Here is a 14,051-nt window from a genome sequence, read left to right on the forward strand (position 1 = left end):
TACAACAATCCATATACGTTATCCAATAAAAATTTGGTGTTGTCCCAGAGAACAGCTGTGATTGGCTCCAGCCACCCGCAACCATGAACATGAGCGGTAGGAAATGAATGGATTGTAATACGTGAAAATATTTTATGTTTTTAACGTTATTATTTTTTTAATTAAAGATTTGTCTGCGAGCCGGATGCAGCCATCAAGAGAGCCACATCCGGCTCGTGAGCCATAGGTTCCTGACCCCTGTTCTAGAGGGACATCTCAGGTAGGGGTGATAGGTGTAGGTTCTAAGTCCCAGGCCTGGCTCCCCAGCCTAGAGCACCAGAGCCAAGTAGAAGTGCTCACATTGCATTTGGTAGTGAAAAGAGATGAAGTTTCTGTCTACCAGTAAGGGACAAAGGTCCTCAGAGACTCAGAAACCCTTATAAAGGAACAATACAGAAAATCCTGTTCACAGCCAGTTACCCTGGACTTCAGCAGAAGGAGGCCTAAGCAGACTAGAGTTGCATGAAGAGACTCTGAGATTGGTGGCCCTGGGAAGAGACATGGAGGGGGAACAGCCACCAAGAACACTGTGGTGAACATTTGCCAGTATAGCAGTCACCATTTTTCTTGGGTGAACCACTCCCTTCTGTGCCACATCAACTTGGGGAAAGCAACTGTCCCACCCTCAGGAATATCTCTTGCCATACCCTATGGAGAGTGGTTCCTGTTGAGAAGTAAGCAGCCAAGAGTCAGAGAGCTGAAAAGCCTCAGGGATGAGTAGTGACTCAGTTGCTGGTGCTGAGGCTTAGAGCTATTTTTCCCACTTTCCCAAGAATATGACTGGTGCTTTCCCCTCATGGGATATTCAGTAGAAGCTGTCTGGGTCACACTCTTCAGACTCCTAGTGGCCATATCGTCTGAAGTATACAAAAACATTCAGGACAGACTGAAATCTGGGGCTCTGGGTAGAAGCGGCACCCATCACCTTTTCTGATACCTGGCTCCCCAGCCTCCCTACTCTACTAGAGGTATTTTAGGGAGTAAGCCTAACAAGCAGCCAACAGACAAAGAAACCTTGGGTGTTTTGATCACCTTGCCCCAGGCCCAGTGCTGGTAAAAACCACCTAGGTGTGTAGTGTGGTTCTTCCATATGCACCTAAACTCAGCAAGGGCAGCCACAATCTCTGGATTGTTTGTAGCTCCAAAAAAGTTGTTGAGGACCAGTCAGGAGCAGTGTTTTCCACTGGTTTGTGCCAGGTTCCATCCTAAAGGGTCCACAACTAGTGGCCAACTTTAAACAACATCAGAGCAGGACCCAACTATCACTAATAGCAAAATATCCAAAGAGAGAGCTCATTGGGCACCAAACCTAGCTAAAGAGAATTCCACTTCCTGTGGTCAGGACCTGCACAGCAGCTTGCACACACTGGGTGAGATACAACCACACTGTCAGCTAGCCCAAGTTCTGGATATTCTGCCCCCTGGAAGAATATCAGTTCCACAAAATGAAGGGCAAGAGGCTTAATGCTCAGACTTTGAAAGTGGAAGTTCCTTCAAGGCCACTGTTGGGACTGGCTAAGATGCTTAGTTACAATCTGGTGGAAGGGGCACAATCAGCCTCAGTGGGAGACTCTATCAATCTTCTTCCTTGAGATTAGTGGCTTCTCACCTGAAGGAAGTTCTGCAGAGGCGAGTATCAGCCCAACCCAACCAGAACCTGCTGCTCACCCCTCTGGGAAGAAATAGATTTGGAGTATCCAGCAGTGGCTGAGGGATTAGATTCTGGAATAGAATCCACTTTTCCCATACTATATGCCTGATCAAGAGACCCTCCAAGTCGAGAATCCAACTAAAGTGGTCCTCCTGGCCTCAGTTGCCCTACCTTACCAAGCTTGCATCTTGTGGAAAGGTTGGTGAGTTAAGGCCAGTCTGAGTCTCTATGGTCTTTCTATGGAAGACTCTGTGGGAAAGCAGCTGCAGGGGGAGGTGGAGTAGTTAAAAAGTGGAGTCAGTTCTTAAGGACAGATCTTAAGGCGGATCTTTTAGACAGATACTCTCATTTCTAAGCAGAAAGAAGTTGACTCTTTTACACAAGTGGGCCCCTCTCACACAGGCATAAAAAATGTAGATATGAATAGTGAACAGAGTGGTAGCTCCAGATAGGTAGCCCTTGGCTGGTTAATTAAAAACAACATCTGCCTGACCAGGTGGTGGTGCAGTGGATAGAGCGTTGGACTGGGATGTGGAAGACCCAGGTTCAAGACCCTGAGGTCGCCAGCTTGAATGCAAGCTCATCTGGTTTGAGCAATGCTCAGCAGCTTGAGCCCAAGGTTGCTGGCTCAAGCAAGGGGTCATTCGGTCTGCTGTAGCTCCTGTGGTCAAGGCGCATATGAGAAATCAGTCAATGAACAACTAAGGAACCGCAACGAAGAATTGATGTTTCTCATCTCTCTCCCTTCCTGTCTGTCTGTCCCTATCTGTCCCTCTCTCTATTTCTGCCAAAAAACAAAACAAACAAACAAAAAACAACAACATCTGACATCATCCAATACCTGAACTTGCTCAAGAGGACTTAGAACCAACAAAACCAGTAGGGAGTTGCAGACTGCATTTGTGCTAGACAAAACTAACCACACAAGTAGCATATCAAAAGGATGAGTACAGCAGACACCATACTCTGATGAGAATATCTATGCCCCAGAAAATAGCCACTGCACAGCATCTAATATACATGATCAGGGTTAACCATTAAAGCCAGACAGCCTGAAGGGTTAACTCAACCCACAAAAAAGCCAACAACATTCAAGGCTCACATACAACAGGTGGGTACATAATAACACTCAAGAAACATTTCTAGAGCAAGTAGCTCAGGTGTCCTGGAGGTTAGTACTACTGAGCCCACCTTCCTCATTAAAACATCACAAAAACTTTGGAAGTCAGAGCAGAACGAACTAATGCACAGACAAAATGGGAAGACAAGGAAATATTCCCCAAATGAATCAACAAGAGAAGTCCTTGAAAAAAGAACTAAATGAAATGGAAGCAACTAAACTACCAGGCACAGAGTTTAAAATAATGGTTATTAAAACGATTAAGTTTCTTAGAGTAAGAATGGATGATCACAAAAAACTTAAACAACAAGATAGTAAGCATTAAAAAGGACATTGAAACCATAAGAAAATAATCAGTCAGAAATGGCAAATACAATATCTGAAATGAAGACTGCACTAGAAGGAATCAACAGCACATTGGATGAAGTTGAGGTTCAAATCAGTGATTTAGAGGAGAAAATAAATGTAAGCACAGAAGCAGAGCAACAAAAAGGAAAGAGACTTAAGAAAACTGAGGAAAGTGTAAGAGACCTCTGCAACAACATGAAGAGACATGATGTCCATGTGACATGGGTTCCTGAAAGAGAAGAAATCAAGAACGGGATGGAGAGCTTGTTTGAAGAAATCATAGGTGAAAATTTTCCTAACTTGGTGAAGGAAAAATTTATACAAGTTCAGGAAACACATAGACTTCCATTGAAGATGAACCCAAAGAGACAAACATCAAGACACATCATAATTAAAATGCCAAAAGTAAGACACAAGTAAAGAATCCAAAAAGCTGTAGGAGAAAACCAACTAATCACCTATTAAGAAATAAAAGAAAAACAAAACAAAACAATGGGATAGCAATACACATATCTGATACAATAGTCTTTTAAAACAAATGCTATATATAGTAAGAGACAAAGAAGGTGACTGCATAATGATAAAGGGAGCAATACAAAAAGAGGATATAACCATTGTAAACATTTGTGCACCCAATATAGGAGCACCTAAATATATAAAGCTGATTTTGATGGACACAAAAGGGGAGATTGACAGTAATACAATAATACTACTAGAAGTAATAGTCAAATCTGAGAAACAAATTTGGAAAAGTGTCAAAATATAAAATTAATATTCAGAATTCAGTGGCATTTTTATATACCAATAATGAATTGTTAGAAAGAGAAATTAAAGAAACAATCCCATTTACTATTAAAAAAAAGAAATAAAGTACCTAGGAGTAAATTTAACCAAGGAGGTAAAAGAGTTGTACTCAGAAAATTATAAGACATTGAAAAAAGAAACCGAGGAAGATACAAACAAGTGGAAGCATTTACCATGTTTATGAAGAATTAACATCATTAAAATGTCCATACTATGGAAAGCAATCTACAGATTCACTATAATTCTTATTACAATACCAATGGCATACTTTAGAGATCCAGAACAAACATCCCAATAATTTATATGGAATCAAAAAAGAACCTGAATACTCTCAGCAATCTTGAAAATGAAGAACAAAGAAGGAGGTATCACACTTCTGGATATCGAGCTGTATTACAAAGTCATTGTAATAAAAACACCTGGTACTGGTTTAAGACCAGGCTTAGAGATCAGTGGAACAGAGCAGAGAAACCAAAAATAATCCCACACCTTTACGGTCAATTAAATTTGCAAAAAAAATGAAATCAGACTACCGATTTATACCATTCACAAAAACAAACAAAACCTCAAAATAGACAAGGGATAAATGTAAATTGAGAAATCAAAGAAAACAGGCAATAGATTCTGGAGACATCTCTTGTAGCAATATTTTTGCTGATATATGTCACTGGGCAAATTAATTAAATGGCAAAATTAACAAATGGGAATATATCAAACTAAAATGCTTTTGCACAGTAAAAGGCACCATTTACAAAATAAAAAAAAATCCACTGAATGGGAGAGCATATTCACCTATATTTATGATAAAGGGCTAATAACCAAAATTTATAGAGAACTTCTAAAACTTAAAACCAGGAAGGTAAACAATCTAATAAAAAAATGAGCAAAGGACTTGAATAGACATTTCTCCATAGAGGACATATAGATGACAGATAGGCATGTAAAAAAATGTTTGATGCCACTAATCATTAGAGAAATGCAAATTAAAACCACAATGAGATATCACCTCACATCTGTCAAAATGTCTTTAATTAATAAATTAACAAACATTGGTATTATCCTGCCTTGTAGTGGAGGTTTGATTCAGATATTAAAAAAAAGAAAAGTAGACTTCCCTACTTCTTGGTCTGTTTTTGTTAAATCAATGGTCTTTAACCCTTATAACTGCAAATGATTGGAAGAACCATAATCATTTGGAAAATTGAAAGTGATTTCTGGGTGTGTTTTGTAGTGGTTGTTACATGGTGGGGATGAGCTTTGTTGTTTAGATTCTTCCAAGTGTGTATTATCAGACAAAGGCCAGCATGAAAGGCATACACATGTAAAGAGACACTTAGCATCACGCCTGCTGCAGTGAGACAGCCATTACTTTTCATTAAATAAGTAATATTCTAAGCAATCCACTTACTCATCATTAGGGCCATTAGTAGCTACTCTTTTTCACACATAAACCATAATGGAACTCTATCAAGGGTTTTACTAATGAGTTGCTAATTTTCAAACAGAAAATTATTAATGCTGGAAGCAGAATTTAGGTTTTCCCCTAAAGCTCTTCTAAATATTCTACCCTTTCCCCTCTGCCTTGGAAAGTAAAGTAGCCCATGGTGAGGTTTCATTAGAAAAACCTCTGCTCTGGGTCTACTCATCATGACCAAGTGGGATTTATTCTGGGGAGGCAAGGCTGGTACAATATTCGCAAATCAATTAATGTGATTCATCACATAAACAAAAGGAAGGATAAAAATCACATGATGATATCAATAGATGCAGAAAAAGCATTTGATAAAATTCAGCACCCATTTATGATCAAAACTCTCAGCAAAGTAGGAATACAGATTACATACCTCAATATGATAAAGGCCATCTATGACAAACCCACATTCAACATCATATTCAATGGGCAAAAATTCAAAGCAATTCTCTTAAGATCAGGAACAAGGCAGGGGTGCCCCCTTCCACCACTCTTATTCAACATAGTTCTGGATAAAAGTCTTATCAATATTTGTGTAGTGAGGTCTTTATTAAGAAACTCTTGAACAGGATAATATGTCTAAAATATCTTTGAATTTATTCTTGATCAAATAGAATTGAACCATAGTGGCTGCAGTTCTGTCTTTCGTCACAGAGCAGCAAGCACACTGACCTTTGAATTGAAAAATCACAAAACACTTTCTGGCTTCACTGGTCTTTTTGACTGGTCTTTTAGTCTGTCCAGTTTTAGGACCAGGTCATTTACTGCAGCCAGTAGGCCACAGAAGAGTCCTCCTTTAAGCCAAACAGACAGCAACTCCTATCCATCCCAATATTTCAATAGGAGAAATTTCCCTAGGCTAACTCAGAAATGAAACTGTTCTATGAATGGATTTGGGTTGGCTATAACAAGCTGTTTTTATATCCTGATGGAAAATCTACTTAGTGGGATTAGAGGGGTTCTTGTTAGCAGGCATTGCAGAGGTAAGGTGACCTAGCTACAAAGCCCCTAGGTGAGATCCGTGAGAATTTCCTTCTTGCCTCCACTTTCTCCACACTCATCTTCTCTCTAATCCATCTAACTTTTTAATTTAGTATTCTTTTTCAATGAAAATTCAGCTATATTTGCAAATCTTGTTGCAAATTGTTTGAGTAGATCATTCTCAAAGTGCTAACATGGTATCAGTGCTATTATTTAGCTAGGAATACAGAGATAACTACGACCAAGGGGTGAGAAACCAGAGGAAATTAGAGCAGAAAAGTTTAAATATTAATTGCATTAATAAATTCATAGAAATGTATACTTGATTTCCTTGGCCATCTGGCTGTTCATCAATTTAATTTTTGGTTTTGACATAATAATTAACAGACCAATGGTGACTTTGGATAGATCTTGTTTCCTTTGCTGTGTTTAGGATTAGGAGATAATCCTGATGCTGTTTATTGTATATTCTCAATACAGGTAAAACATCAAATGCATCAGGGGCCAGGGCATTTTCAGACAGTTCCAATTGCAAAATTAATTAAAGGGGACGTTGTACTAGCTTTCCTATCTACCCAGCTAGAGTCCCCATGTCTGGGCAGGTGCATCCTATGGTGTATTAAAGAACAACAAAGGGCAGTAAAAGGGCAGGGACAATTATGACAATTATGCCTGAATAAATTCATGCTTCCCTGCTCTACGCTTCCTATTCTGTTCCTCCTCCCGACTTCCTCAAATAAGTTTATTTTAAGTACACTGTATCTCCAGTTGCTTCATTCATTCATTCATTCATTCATTCAACAAATATTTACTGAATACCTGCCTGTGCTATGTGCTGTGATGTAGCCTGAGTACACAGTGCTGAACAAGGAAGGCTCAGTATTTAAGATAAAAGGCAGATATTCACTATATCATAAAGGTAAAGTGAGATGAATATTGTAATGCTGAAAGTCTTAGAAAAATTACCCATATGAAATAGTCATTCTTTCTTCCCAATAGTGTTTCTTTCTCCTCCTGTCAAGGTCTGCTTTTGATGAAGAAGTTCTCTATGATGCCATAGGATCCTAGAGAGCATATATCACTGCCAATTTTGCTCACCAAGATGTGGCAAGGAGTTCTACCAAAACCAAGAGCTAGTATTATTATAGAACTCACAGTCAGGACTATTGACATACATGTTACATGCAACACACAAGCACTGGGACTTGGAATTTTTTCCCATTTTACCTATTGACCTCACCAGGAGACCCATCAAAACCTGATATTTTGGGTCAATTATGACCTACAATGGGGAGACAGAGGGTTGGGAAGATAGTAAATGATTATACATATGGATCATAGAATTTCAGAACTGATATGATCCTCAATATCATTGATACACATGGTATGGTCCATGGACCAGCAGCAACAACATCATCTGGGAGCTTGTTATAAATGCCAAACTTTAGGCTCCACCCCAGACCTACTAAATCTGAATTTGTCTTTTAACAAGATCCACAGGTAATTTAGATACATTAAATTAGGAGAGACAGTATTTAAAATCAATACATTTCAAAATTTTCCTCTGTTACTAGCACATTAGATGAATTTTCTGTACCAGCACATTAGATAAATTTTATGTATGGGATACATCTCCCTAAGTGCACACAAGGTCGTAAATATTTCCATAGTACAAGTGACAAATAATAAGAAAGTACTGCAATACACCAGTGCCATTTCATGATTTACAACGACTGGTCTAGCTCAATCCCTTTATCCTATAAATGAGTTAATTCCCTAGGTGCCATATGTAAGCTCATGGCAGAGCGAGCTGGGATAGGAATGCAGATCTTCAGATGTCCTGTAGATTAGTCTTGAGTTGGGGGGGCTTCTTGTTTTTCCTTAATGACCTGATTCTTCACAGACTAGGTTTCTGTCACTTGTGTCTCAGGTTTAAGATTATAGTTCTTACCTTATGACCCAGCAATCCTTCTACTGGGTATCTACCCCCAAAACCCAAAAGCATTAGTACATAAAGACTCATGCATCCCCATGTTCATTGCAGCATTATTCATAGTGACCAAGACATAGAAACCACCAAAGTGCCCTTCGATAGAGGATTAGATAAAGAAGATTTTGTACCTATATGTAATAAAGTAGTAACTCAGCCATAAGAAATGGTGACATATTGTCATTTATTACTCAAAGGAATTATTCAAAGTCACTAACAGCACAGGTACACTGAATCCTAGCCCTTCTAAAGCTCCATTTCTGCTGACACATTATGAATCTGAAGAGCAGCTACTATGTGTTATATAAAGAGAGGAAGTCAGCAATTAACCAAACAGAAAAAGACTCTGCTCTCAAGAAGCCCACAGTCTAATGGAAGAGACAGACCCTTTCACAAAAGGTGAGTAGATTAATATTTAATTCTTCTTGTTTTCCCTGTTGGCACCCCAGTTCTTGAAATAAGAACCTTGGTTTCCCATACTCCAAAAAATTACTTGCTTAAGAGGATCTCTTGCTTTATCTTTTCTCCATCTTCTTGTTTCAAACAGTTTTTAAAACACCTGATTTTGAAAGTTACTAGAAAGCAAGAATTGTAGTTCTTAAACTATTTTGGACCTGTGTGAGTTTCTACTCATATCCTGAAGATTACTTTGCCTGTGAGTTACAAACTGTCTCATTCCTTCAGCACTTGTCTTTTAGCTTGTGTATGTTGTAGCATAATAATGGTAGATTGACAAGTCCTGACTCATGGGTTAAAGAATGAGCTGTTCTTTCCTCTGCCAAAATTATTCCTTTATCTTTGAATTCAGAGCCTGTAAAAATCCATCTGTTAAACAAATTTGTTGGATTACGTCTAGAGATACTTGAAATTTTAGGCAGTTCTTTTAGTTCAGGCTAATGTATAGGCCATCTTTTTCCTTAAAGAAAAAAGGCTTAATTAAAATTATAATTTTAGTCTATAATCATCTAATGCAAAACACAAGACATAGCCATTAGACTTCTAAAATTATTAAAATATGTTGTCTTTAAACAGCATAGTTTTTAAAATATTAGCTTTTGCTTCTTTCTTTTCCTGTAATAATTTATTTTTTATAATTAATCAACTGATAACATAATTTGTGAAATGTCATGTCTTACATAACACCAAAATATATTCTTTTCAGAAAAAGAGAGAATAATGTTTTTGGTAACCATGATCTTGTTTAGTTTGGCATTTAAAGGAGTCACAATTAAAACTTTTCAATTTTATTTACTGCATTCATATGCTTACAGTCCTACTCTGATTTAGTATACCTTTCTGAAATCTAGTTTTGTGAGAAAAAGTTTTTTCCAATATCATCATGAAAATGGTGAATGCTTCTTGGAACAGATAATTCAGGTCCCTAGATTCTCAATAAATGTGAATGCATATTTCTTTATTGATACTCATTTAAAAAATCAGAGTTTTAATTAGCAACACATTGAAATTCCTCAACTATTTAACCAGAGGAAGTTAATTAATACTTGCTTGAATAAATACTTGATTGCAACATATCTAGGCATAATTATAAACTGAGCAGAAGTAATACTGAAGAATATGTAGCAAATTGACCTATGGACAAAAAATAAGGAACTTATTCCAAAAGTCTTATAATGTAAGGCAAAGATATTATATCTACTCTTTACACATATGTTATGTAATAACAGTGATTAGCCTTTCTGTTTTCATTACTTGATTAGTGATGTTAACATGTACGGTAAGCAGCAGTGGTAGAAGAGGGAGTTAGTTGTTCAGGAGCAAAATAAACATTCTAAATACTCAAATAGTCCATTATGAATATAAAATGTGTCAAGGGGATTTTTTAATAGTTTTTTGTTTTAATATGTTTCATATTGCATACCTCCAATACAGTTCACTCATTTAAAGTGTACAATTCAATCATTTCTGGTATATTTACTCAGTTGTTTGATCATAATGACTATCTAATTTTAGAACACTTTTATTACTACAGAAAGTAGACTCATACCCATTAAGCAGTAACTTCCCTATCTCCTGTCCCATTAGTCCCTGGTGACCACAAATTTACTTTCTGTGTTATGGATAGTTCAGGTAAGTGGGATCATATAATATGTGACCTTTTGGTCTAGCTTCTTTCACATAGCATAAGTATCCTCAAGACACTTAGAATAATATTTTCAAGGTTCATCCATGTTGTATCAGCACTTCATTCCTTTTTAGGGATGAATAATATTCTATTCTATGGTTTGCCACATTATGTTTACACATTCATTAGTTCATGAGCATTTGGGTTGCTACCACCTTTTGGCTATTGCAAATGATGCATCTATGAACATTGTGTATAAGTTTTTCTGTGAACATACACCTTTATTTACCTTGGATATATATCAAGAATAAGAATTTTGGGCTCAAATAATGATAACTTTATGTTTAGTATTTTGAACAATGAATTCTTTTTCCTTATTGTTTTTCCTAGAGAGAGAGAGAAGGAGGAAGGGAGAGGGGAGAGATGAGAAACATCAAGTCATAGTTGCTTCAGTTAAGTTTGTTTTATTTTAATTGACTACTTCAAATACATGCCTTGGTGAAGGAGCTCAGGCTAAGCCAGTGACCCCTTGCTCAAGCCAGTGACCTTGGGCTTCAAGCCAGCAACTTTGGGCTCAAGCCAGAAACCTATGGACTCAATCCAGAAACCTTGAAATAATGTCAATGATCCTGCTCTCAAGCTAGCAACCCCTCACTCAAGCTGACAAGCCTACACTTAGGCCAATGAGCCCATCCTCTAGCAAGTGATCTCATGGTTTCAAACCAAGCCCTCAGTATCTTGGACCAACACTAAATCCACTGCAATTTAATGGATCAGGTAGCCAATGAATCCTTAAGCCATAGTTTTAAGCATTATTTTCTAAGTTTAAAGAGATTATAAATGAATATGTTACATAAGCTTAACAGACTCTTTTCTCAAGTCCTTTTAATATCACTTGTGAAATTGAATTTAAAACTCAAAATAAGGTCATATAAAACATGAATAATTTTTTTTAATTTCTTTTAAAATTTTATTTAGAAAATTAAATTTAATTGGGTGACATGGATCAAGGAGAGTACATAGGTACAGGATCCATATGCTGTCTACAAGAGACACACCTCAAAACAAAAAATACACAGAGACTGAAAGTGAAGGGATGGAAAAAAAGGTATTTGTGCAAATGGAAATGAAAAGAAAAAGCTGGAGTAGCAATACTTATTTTGACAAAATAGACTTTAAAACAAAGGCTATAGTAAGGAATAAAGAAGGTCACTATATAATGATAAAGACAGCAATCCAACAAGAAGATATAATCATTGTAAATATTAATGTGCCTAAAATAGGAGCAACTAAATATATAATGCAGATTTTGATCGACATAAAGCACGAGATTGACAGCAATACTATAATAGTTGGAGATTTTAATACCCCACTGACATCAATGGATAGATCCTCCACATAAAAAATTAACAAAGAAACAGCAGCCTTAAATGACACACTAGATCAACTGGATTTAACTGATATCTTCAGAATTTTTAACCCCAAAGCAGCAGAACATACATTCCTTTCAAGGGCTCATGGTACATTCTCTAGGATAGACCACATGTTAGGACACAAAATAAGTCTCCATAAATTTAAGAAGATTGAAATCATATCAAGCATCTTCTCTGATCACAATGGCATAAAACTAAAAATCAATTGCAATAAAAAACTGAAAATAGACACTTGGAGGCTAAATAGCATGTTATTAAATAATGAATGGGTTAATGATGAGTTCAAGGAAGAATAAAAAACTTCCTCGAAACCCATGAAAATGAACATACAACAACTCAAAATCAACAGACATAACAAAAGCAGTTCTGAGAGAGAAATTCATAACATTACAGACATACATTATGAAGCAAGAAAAAGCTCAAATGAACAACTTAACACTGCATCTAAAAGAAATAGAAAGAGAACAATATATAAAGCCCAAAGGAAGTAGAAGGAAAGGAATAATAAAGATCTGAGTGGAAATATTTATAAATATTGTAGAGGCTAAGATACCTATACAAAAGATCAATGAAACCAAGAGCTGGTTCTTTCATAAGGTAAACAAGATTGACAAACCCTTATCCAGACTCATCAAAAAAAAAAAAAAAAGAGAGGACTCAAATAATTAAAATAGAAATTAAAATGGAGGAGTAATAACTAACATCACAGAAATACAAAGAATTTCAAGAAAACATTTTGAAGAAATGTACAGTCTTCCAAAGCTCAATCTAGAAGAATCAGAAAACCTAAACAGACTGATTACAACAAATAAAATTGAAACAGTATTGAAAATAATTTCCAACAAAGAAATATCCTGGACCAGATGGCATCAAAGGAGAGTTTTACCAACAATTAAAGAAGAACCAACACCTCTCTTTCCCAAGATATTTCAAAATATTCAAGAGATGGGAAGATTTCCAAGCTCCTTTTAGGAGGCAAGCATTATCCTCATTCCAAAATCAGGTAAAAACACTACAAAGAAAGAAAACTATAAACAAATATCCTTGATGAACATAGATGCTAAAATTCTCAACAAAATATTAGCAAACTGGATCCAGCAATACATTAAAAAAGTCATACATCATGATCAAGTGGGATTTATTCCAGAGAGGCAAGGTTGGTACAATATTTGCAAATCAATAAATGTGATTCATCACGTAAACAGAAGGAATGATAAAAATCATATGATTACATCAATACATGCAGAAAAGGCATTTGATAAAATCCAGCACACATTTATGATCAAAACTCTCAGAAAAGTGGGAATACAGAAAACATACCACAACATAATAAAGGCCATCTATGACAAACCAACAGCTACCATCATACTCAATGGACAAAAATTAAAACCAATTCCCTTAAGGTCAGGAACAAGGCAGGGGTGAGCCTTTCACCACTCTTATTCAACATAGTTCTGGAAATCCTAGCCACAACAATCAGACAAGAAGAAGAAACAAAAGGTATCCAAATTGGAAAAAAAGAAGTAAAACTACCATTATTTGCTGATGACATAATACTGTACATAGAAAACCTTAAAGTTTCATTCACAAGTCGACTAGACCAGATAAATGAATTTGACAAGGTAGCAGGATATAAAATTAATATTCAGAAATCACTGGCATTTTATACACCAACAATAAACTGTCCAAAAATGAAATTATGGAAACAATCTCCTTCACCCTTGCAAAGAAAAAAAAGTAAAACAAAATAAAAATAAAAGTACCTAGGAGTAAGTTTAACCAAGGAGATAACAGACTTGTACTTGGAAAATTATAAGACTTTGAAAAAGAAATTAAGGAAGATACAAACAAGTGGAAGCGTATACCATGTTCAAGTATAGGAACAATAAACATCATTGAAATGTCTACATTTCAATGCAATCTATAAATTCAGTGCAAGTCTTATTAAAATATCAATGGCATACTTCAAAAGTATAAAACAAAAATTCCAAAAATTTATATAGAATCAAGAAAGTGCACAAATAGCACTTTCTTGAAAAGTGAGTGCTTGAAATAAAGAATCTTGAAAATAAAGAATAAAGTGAGATGTATCACACTTCCTGATATCAAGTTATACTACAAGGCCATAGTA

The 14,051-nt window shown here is 36.3% G+C and overlaps 1 pseudogene; it reads left to right on the plus strand.

The window, feature by feature from the left end:
- The first annotated feature begins 3,173 nt into the window (after positions 1–3,173).
- Positions 3,174–14,051, plus strand: part of LOC136317365 (transcription factor BTF3-like) — a 35,487-nt pseudogene continuing 24,609 nt past the window's right edge.

The sequence above is a fragment of the Saccopteryx bilineata genome, chromosome X (genome assembly GCF_036850765.1).
Source record: "Saccopteryx bilineata isolate mSacBil1 chromosome X, mSacBil1_pri_phased_curated, whole genome shotgun sequence".
NCBI lineage: Eukaryota > Metazoa > Chordata > Mammalia > Chiroptera > Emballonuridae > Saccopteryx > Saccopteryx bilineata.